This window comes from Pteropus medius, unplaced genomic scaffold, assembly GCF_902729225.1.
Source record: "Pteropus medius unplaced genomic scaffold, Ma_sr-lr_union100, whole genome shotgun sequence".
In the NCBI taxonomy this organism is placed as follows: Eukaryota; Metazoa; Chordata; class Mammalia; order Chiroptera; family Pteropodidae; genus Pteropus; species Pteropus medius.
The window spans coordinates 8121569-8131610 of NW_024351073.1; the positions used below are offsets into that span (position 1 = coordinate 8121569).

Consider the following 10042-nt stretch of genomic DNA (forward strand, 5'->3'; position numbering starts at 1 on the left):
TGTAGCATACCAACAACTGCATCATGGGGTACCAGAAGAAGAGAGCAAGGAATTGAAAACCTATTTGAAGAAATAATGATGGAAAACTTCTCTAACCTCACAAATAGGCATACAAACCCAGGAAGCGCAAAGAGTCCCAAAAAAGATGAACCCAAAGAGGCCCACACCAAGATACATCATAATTAAAATGCCAAAGGTTAAAGACAAAGAAAGAATCTTAAAAGCAATAAGAGAAAAGCCTCTGGTTACCTACAAGGGAGCTCTCATAAGACTGTCAGCTGATTACTCAACAGAAACTCTGCAGACCAGAAGGGACTGGCACGAAATATTCAAAGTGATGAAAAGCAAGAACCTACAACCAAGATTACTCCACTCAGCAAAGCTATCATTTAGAATCCAAGGATAGATAGAGTTTCTCAAATAAGAAAAAGCTAAAAGAGTTCATCAACACCAAACTAGTATTACAAAAAAATGTTAGAGGGACTTCTTTAAAAGGAAGAATAAAAAAATAAAAAATATTAATAAAATGTCAATAACTACATATCAATAAATGTTTTAAATGTGAATGGATTGAATGCTCCAATCAAAAGATAGGATGGCTGAATGAAAAAGAAACACGATCCTTACATATACTGCCTGCAAGAGACTCAATTCAGATCAAAAGACATACACAGACCAAAAGTAAAGGGATAGAAAAAGGAATTTCTTGAAAATTGAAATTAGATAATAAGGAGACTGGGGTGGCAATACTTAGACAAAACAGACTTTAAAACAAAGTCTATAAGAGATAAAGAAAGAACCAGTTATTCCACTTCTGGGTATTTATCCAAAAACCCCCCAAAACACTACTTTGAAGGCATATGAGAATCCACATGTTTACTTCAGCATTATTTACAAGAACCAAGACATGAAGGCAACCGGGGTGTCCATCAATGGATAAATGGATAAAGAAGAGATGATACATATACACAATGAATCAACCATGAAAGAAAAAGAATTAAATCTTTCCATCTGCAACAACATGGATGGACCTAGAGGGTATAGTGTTGAGTACAATAAGTCAGAGAAAGATAAATGCCATATGATTTCACTTTCATGTGGAATCTACAGAACAAAATAAACAAAACAGAAGCAAACTCACTGATACAGAAAACATTTAGAGGGTTGCCAGATGGAGGGAACCTGAGGGGAGTAGGTGAATAAGGGGAAGAGATTAAGAAGTACAAATGGGTAGTTACAAAATAGTCATGGGGTTGTAAGTTGTAGCCTAAAGATATAGTCAATAATATTGTAATAAGTAGCGTGAGGAGAAACATGACAGAGTGAGAGACGTCCCCAGATATTTCCCCTTGAAACAACAATAAACCGAACATCTAAAAAACAACAAAAAACACCCAAACCGCACATCAGCACATCTGAGTGTGGGATCTGCACATAAGAGCTACCACAAGTCAGAACTCTGGGTGTTGGGCAGTGGACTGAGAGGAAAAAAGAAGCTACCTCTCATAACCAGAGTCCCCTGTAGGAGGAGGGAGAGGGGAGAAGTTGCAGTGAATTTCCTGAAGGGCCCTGCCTGTGAGAGTTGTGAGCTCCAAGCAGCCAGCGGCAGGGTCCAGTCATTAGAGCAGAAAGCAGAGAAGCAGGATGGTAGAGAAACAACAGTTGATTTATATCGGCTGCAGTTGCAAAACCGAGGCTGAGCCACAGCCCCCATCCCCCAACCTAGAGGGCCCCTCGCCCGTATCCTCCAAGATCAAACACCGTGGAGCCCCAGAGGAATCTGAGCAAACACTACTGAAACTGTCACTAACACTGACAGGGACTGAAACTGAGAGTAGCGAGTGTGATGAAACATCTACAAGACAAAAAAGGGGGGCATTATTAAGGCTTTATATAAAGCAGGGATCCAAGAGGCTTAGACACCACCTCCTGGAAACTAAAAGAAAAACACCTTCCTTGCAGCAGGCTAAAGAGAGTCATTTATATAATAAATGTTCTTAATGGAAAAAAAGTAGAACACACTTCCATTAATGCCCAGGCAGAGAAATAGTCCATTAAACACCATGAACAACCAAGGTGACAAGGCATCTCAGAAAGAAAGAGAAAAATCTCCAGGAAAAAAGCTTACAAACACAGAAATATGCAACCTAAATGACAGAGAATTCAGGATGGTACTTCTGAAGAAACTCAGTGAGATCCAACACGAGCCATATCAACAATTTCAGGAATTGAAAAAACAACTAGATGAGCATAATGAGTTCTTTAGCAAGTAGATTGAAACCCTCAAAGAACAGAATAGAAATTCTGGAGATTAAAAAAAAACACACTGCAAGAGTTAAAAAATGAAATAGCAACCTTGAGAAATAGAGTTGACCAAATGGAGGAAAGGATTAGTGATATCAAAGACAGAAATCTAGAAATAAATCAGAAAGAAGAGAGAAACCAAAGAATGAAAAATCATGAAAGAGAAATACAAGATCTAGCTGACACCATCAAGAGAGGAAACATAAGAATAATGGACATTATTGAAGGAGAGGAAAAGGAACAGGGACTAGAAAGCATTTTCAGACAAATAGTTGATGAGAATTTTCCAAATCCAAGGAATGAGCTGGAATGTGGAATTCCAGAAGTCAACAGAACACCCAATTATCTCAACCCCAAAAGGCCTTCACCAAGACACATTTTATTAAAATGATGAAAAATCAACAACAAAGACAGAATTCTCAGGGCAGCGAGGGAAAAGAAGACAGTAACCGATAAAGGTAAACCCATTAGATTATCACTGGACTTAGCACAAACCTTACAAGGAGAAAGAAGTGGAATCAAATGTTCAAACTATTAAGTGAAGGGAACTACCAGCCATGAATAATATATCCAGCTAAGCTTACTTTTAGATATGAAGGAAGAATAAAGAGCTTTCCAGACATACAAAAATTGAGGGAATTCTACACTACGAGACCTATACTACAGGAAATACTGAAAGGGGTCAGCTCACCTAAAACAAAAGGCCAAAAACAAAACAAAACAAAACAAAACAAAACAAAACAAAACAAAACATAACTAGGAGTAAAGTGACTATTAGGCAAATAGAAGCAAAGGAGTGCAACCCTTACTAAGAACAGGACATTATAAGCTAAAATAATAAGAGAATTGCTATAGCAAGACAGTAATGAACGTTCAGCATACATAGGGACAAATTGAGACAACAATGACTTAAAAAGGGAGGATTCAAACATCCAAATTCACAAAAGGGAATGGAGATAAAGTACGTGCAGAAGAAAATGGACGACTATATATATATTAAGGATATGTAAAGGAGTTATATATATATATATATATATATATATATATATATATATATATATGTAAGGATATGTAAAGGAGTTATATATATATCTATATATGTAAGGATATATATATATCCTTACATATATATATATATGTAAGGATATGTAATTCAGAACTGAAGTATATAACATAAAACAAGAAGAACCAGAGGGAAAACCCACAAAACCCAACCAAAATAAAGAAAACAGAAACACAAGAATAAGGAAGCAATGGAAACACTGAACTACCAGAAAGCAAAAGATAAAATGGCTATAAGAAGACCTCATATTTCAATAATCACCCTAAATGTAAATGGATTGAACTCACCAATAAAAAGGCACAGAGTTGCAGAATGGATCAAAAAACAAAACCTAACCATATGCTACCTCCAGGAGACACATCTCAGCTCCAAAGACAAATATAGACTCAAAGTGAAAGGGTGCAAAATGATATTTCAAGCAAATGGCATTCAGAGAAAAGTGGGAATAGTGGTACTAATATCACATGAAGTAGACTTCGAAATAAAAAAGGTAAAGAAAGATACTGAGGGACACTTCATAATGATAAAGGGAATCATGCACCAAGAAGACATAACACTTATTAATATCTATGCTCCCAATCAGGGAGCCCTGAAATATTTAAAGCTATTACTAACAGAAGTAAAGGAAGAAACAGACCAAAACACTATTGTAGTAGAGGACCTAAATACTCCACTGTCAGATATGAAAAGATCATCCAAACAGAAAATCGATAAGGAAATAACATCCTTAAATGACACGTTAGACCAACTGGACATAATTGATATTTACAGAGCCTTCCACATCAAAACAGCTGCTTATACATTCTTCTCTAGAGCACATGGAACATTCTCAAGAATCGACCACATACTGGGACACAGAGATAGACCCAACAAATATAAGAGGTTTGGAATCATACCAACCATATTCTCTGATCATAATGCTTTAAAACTGGAGATCAACTACAGAAAGAAATAAGGAAGAACCACAAATACATGGAGATTAAGCAACATGCTACTGAAGAATAACTGGATTAGGGAAGAAATCAAAAGAGAGATCGAGAGATACATAGAAACAAAAGGTAATGATAGTACAACATATTGAAACTTTTGGGACATGGCAAAAGCGGTCATAAGAGGAAAGTTCATATCATTACAGGTCTATCTCCAAAAACAAGAATGAATCCAAATAAACAACCTAATGCATCATCTTAAAAAAAAAAAACTAGAAAAGGAAAAACAGAAATAAATGAAATTGAAAACCAACAAACAAAAAAAATAGAAAAAATACATGTAACAAAGAGCTAGTTCTTTGGGGTTAATAAAATTTACAAACCCCTGGCTATACTCATTAAAGAAAAAAGAGAAAGGACACAAATAAACAAAATCAGGGATCAAAGAGGGGAAATTACGACAGACATCATAGAAATACAAAAGATCATACAAGAATACTATGAAAAAGTATATAACGCTAAATTTAATAACCTAGAAGAAATGGACTAGTACTTGGAAAAATACAACCATTCTAGAGTGAATAAAGAAGAACGGGAAAATCTAAATAGACTGGTCAGCAGTATGGAAATTGAATCATCGGAAACCTACCAAAAAGTAAAAGTCCTGGACCAGATGGCTTCACCAGTGAATTCTACCAAACATTCAAAGAAGATTTAATACCTATTCACTTCAAACTCTTCCAAAAATCGAAGAGGAGGCAATGCTTCCCAGTTCATTTTATGAGGCCAATATTACTCTGATACCAAAACCTGATAAAGATAACACAAAAAAAGAAAACTACAGACCTATATCTCTAATGAACAGAGATCCAAAAATCCTAAATTAGATACTAGTGAACTGAATATAGCAACATATTAAAGGGATTATACATCATGATCGAGTGGGCTTCATCCCAGAGGCACAGGGATGGTTCGACATGTGCAAATCAATTAATGTGATACACCGTATAAACAAAATAAAAAATAAGAATCATATGATCATATCAATAGATGCAAAAAAGGCCTTCGACAAGATACAGTACCTATTTATGATCAAAACACTTAAAATTGGTATAGGAGGAATGTACTTTAATATAATAAAGGCCATATATGACAAGCCCTCAGCCAACATTATACATAATGGTGAAAAACTAAAAACATTTTCTCTAAGATCAGGAACAGGCAAGACTGCCCGCTATCACCACTGTTATTCAATATAACATTGGAAGTCCTAGTGAGGGCAATCAGGCAAGAGAAAGATATAAAAGGCATCCAAATGGGAAAGTAAGAAGGCAAACTCTCACTATTTGTGCATGACATGATTCTCTATAGAGAAAACTCTAAAGACTCCACAAAAACACTATTAGAAACAATAAGAAAATTACAGTAAAGTTTCTGGATACAAAATCAATGTTCAAAAATCCATAGCATTCCTCTAATAATGAATTGTCAGAAAAAGAAGTGGAAAAAATAATTCCTTTTGCAATTATAACAAAAGGAATAAAATATCTAGGAATAAATCTTACGAAACATGTGAATGACATACATAATGAAAACTATAAGACTCTATTAAAAGAAATCGAAGAAGAGACAAAGAAATGGAAAGATATTTTGTGTTCTTGAATTGGAAGATTCAGCATAGTTAAAATGACCATATTACCTAAAGCATTATACAGATTTAATACAATCTCCATCAAAATCCCATCGGCATTTAAAAAAAAAAATGGAACAAAAAATCATCAGATTTGTATGGAAGCAAAAAAGACCCCGAATTGCCAAAGCCATCCTGAGAAAAAGAAAGAGGCTGGAGGCATCATTCCGCCCAACTTCAAATTATACTACAAAGTGACAGTAATCAAAATGGCATGGTATTGCCAGAGAAAAACAGACACACAAACCAGTGGAACAGAATCAAGAGTCCAGAAGTAAACCCGTATTTATATGGGCAAATAATTTTTGACAAAAAAGCCAAAAAGATACAGTGGAGAAAGGAAAGCCTCTTCAAAAAATGATGCTGGGAAAACTGGAAAGCCACCTGCAAAAGAATGAAACTAGACTGTTGTCTTCCACCACATACCAAACTCAAAATGGATTAAGGACCTGAATATAAGAGCTGAAACAATAAAATGCATAGAAGAAAACATAGGAACTAAACTCAAGGATCTTGGAATTAAAGGGGATTTTATGAATTTGACCTCAAAGGCGAGGGAAGTAAAAGCTAAAATAAATGAATGGGACTACATCAAACTAAAAAAGCTTCTGCTCAGCAAAAGAAACCGTCGATAAGCAAAGAGAGAACCATCCAAATGAGAAAATATATTTACAAGGAACACCTCCGATAAGGGTCTTATATCCAAAATGTACAAAAAACTCATACAACTCAATAACAACAAAAAAACTAAACAATCCAATCAAAAAATGGGCAGAGGGCCTATGGCCATGCTACCCTGAACAAGCCCGATCCCATCTGATCTCGGATCTCGCTAAGCAGCGTCGGGTCTGGTGAGTACTTGGATGGGAGACCACCTAGGAAGACCAGGTGCTGTAGCCATAAATAATAAGGGATTGTAAGCTGACAAGGTCCTTACAATCTGTGAGGTCGACCAAAGGTTGCCTTGCCATCGGCAGAGGATCTGAACAGGCACTTCTCCCTAGAGGTTATACAAATGGCCAACAAAAACATGAAAATATGCTCAACATTGCTAGCTATTAGGGAGATACAATTCAAAACCACAATGAGATACGATCTCACACCTGTTAGAATAGCTATAATCAACAGGACAAGTAATAACAAATGCTGGAGAGGATGCAGAGAAAAAGGAACTCTCATACACTGCTGGTGAGACTGCAAATTGGTACAGCCACTATGAAAAACAGTATGGAGGTTCCTCAAAAAACTAAGAATTGATCTACCGTATGATACAGCAATCCTTCTACTGAGTATTTACCCCAAAGACTTGAAAACCTATATCTGAAAAGATATTTGCACACCGATGTTCATAGCAACATTATTCATAGTAGCCAGGACATGGAAGCAACCATGATTGGCTAAAGAAGCTGTGGTACACATATACAATGGAATGTTACTCAGCCATAAGAAGAGATGAAATACTGCCATTTGCGACAACATGGATGGACCTTGAGATAATCATGCTAAGCGAAAGAAGCCAGAAAGAAGGTTGAAAACCACATGATACCATTTATATGTGGGATATAAACCTAAAAGCAACAAATGAACAGGACAAACAAACAGAGACTCATGGACATAGACGAAAATAGAGAGTAGGGGGAGGGAAGAGGGGGAGGTAGATGGGGTAAAGGGGTCAAATATGTGGTGACAGAAAGAAATCTAACTATAGGAGGTGAACACAATGTAAATATATATGTGCTTTACTGTTAAAGTGTACAGCTGAAACTTATTGGATTTCTTTAACCAATGTCACCATAAAATAAATAAATTAATTAATTAATAAAATATTGTTATAAATATGTATCGTGTCAGGTGGATACTAGATTTATCAGGGTGATCACTTCATAAACTATATAAAAGTCTAATCACTATGTTGTACATCTAAAACTAATATAATATTGTATGATAACTATAATTGAAAAATTTAAAAAAACTTTTAAAAAACTGACAAAGAGTGGTCCTGCCCTTAAACATACATCAACATTTTTACAGACTACACAGTAATCTAGTGATGTATATATGCTAATTTATTTGACCTAATCTACATTCTTGGTCACATATGTGTAGTTTCTGTTAATATAAATATGTTCTGATACATAGTCTTGAAGTCTAATATTTGGACATTTATTTTTTGTTATTATTTTAAAAGTGTTTCACTTTTAGTACTCAAAACAAAACAGCAAATGTAAGAACATTTGCATCTAAACTTCCACACACCCATAGGTAACTACTACAAATGTTTAATTATATGTTAGCAGAATGGCCATTTATACATATTTTATAGTTTCGTTTTATGAAAATAGATTTTTTTAATCTAAAAACATATTTTTTATACCTGTTTTGGATCCAGAAAACATGCTTTCCATGTAAATGAATAAATTTACACATGGCCATATTATAATTAGAAAATATTTCATTATAGAGGAAGCCTACATTTTCAAATATTCTTATATCTCCAACATTTATGTAGTTTCTAGCATTTCACTCTCTAACACATCACTGTGAGACACATCCTTCTTGCTAGAATTTGTTCATATCCTAAGTTTGTCCTTATGGATAAATTCCCAGAAGTGAAAATTATTAGTGTAAGGCTAGGCACATTTGTAATTCTTTGATAAAAATATTGGCAAGCCGATCTCCTGAAAGTCATTATTATAACAATTTTGACAAAATGGAATGGGATGTTAATGTAATAGATGAGCAACTAGGAGCACAAAACAAACTAAAATGGAATAGTATTTGGAGTGTTAAGTAACATGGAATGGAAAATGGATTTGAAATGCAATGGAGAATGCCATGAAATAGAGACTGGTTGCAGAGGAAAATGGATAACATGAAGAGTATAATATGGACCTGAACAGGATACGGAATGGAAAATTGAATAGGATAGAAATGGAATGAAATACAATGGGAAAAGGGAATGGAAAAAAGAATGGAAATAAGTATCTAATGGCATACAAAATAAAAAATATATTACGTGAAAAAAAGAATGCAATGAGATGTAGCGTGAAATAAAAATTTAAATAAAAAGAAGGAAATTGAAATAGGAAGGAATATGCAATGAAAATGCAATGGCATAAAATAAAGGGACTATGAAATATGCACTGTAGATTTAAAAATAGCGAATGGACTAGAAAAAGTGTAATAGAATTTGGAATGAAATATAAAATACAAGGTTTTGAAGGATGCAATAAAAATTGAATAAAAATGTAATGGAATATGAAAAACAAAATATTGACAAATCAGAGGATGGACTAAAATAAAGAGTAAATTAACAGAATGTGTTTCAGTTATTGCTCCATAACTTCATGTTATGACACAATAACCATTTTATTATGGTCATAGATCCTGTATGTTTGGAATTCAGACAGGGAAAAGTGGAATGTTTTTTCTCTTTCCCATCATATCCAGGAACTCAGCTGGTAAAATTTAAATGGTTGTAAGGTCATGAAGGAAGAACAGCAATCATTGATGACTCTAAGCATTTGGCTAGAGAATCTGGGAAGATGGTTGTATGATTTACTGAAATAGGAAAAACTAATTCAGTATAGAAGCCAACTGGGTAGACAGAGGAAACTGGTGATTCTGTTCTGACCATGTTGCCCACTACAACCTGTGTGGTTATGCTAATCATTTAGGGGAGTAAACTCCAACTTACCTCATAAACACTCCATTAACGCTAGAGGTCAATTTCCACCAGATTCATGGATTCATATTCCTCTGGGAGATTATTTCAGCTTACTCTCTGATATCTATCCTTTCTCCTCTCTGAAATATTTCTGGTCCTTAGTTATAATCTTTAATTTACTAATAACTAAAATACCTCCATTTATATATAGAAATCCACATATATTTCTTTTAATATATACATTTCCTTATGTAATGTTCTTTATATGTATTTCTATATAAAATTCCTTTTTATATATTTCTATATGCAAATATAGACTCTACATATATTTCTCCATATATATTTCTTAATTTTTTTTTCTTAAAAATATATATTTTTTTCTTTTACTT

The 10042-nt window shown here is 34.4% G+C and overlaps 1 pseudogene; it reads left to right on the top strand.

Annotated features, from left to right (window-relative positions):
- The first annotated feature begins 6764 nt into the window (after nt 1-6764).
- LOC120586447 (uncharacterized) lies at nt 6765-6886 on the top strand (annotated as a pseudogene).
- The last annotated feature ends 3156 nt before the right edge of the window (nt 6887-10042 follow it).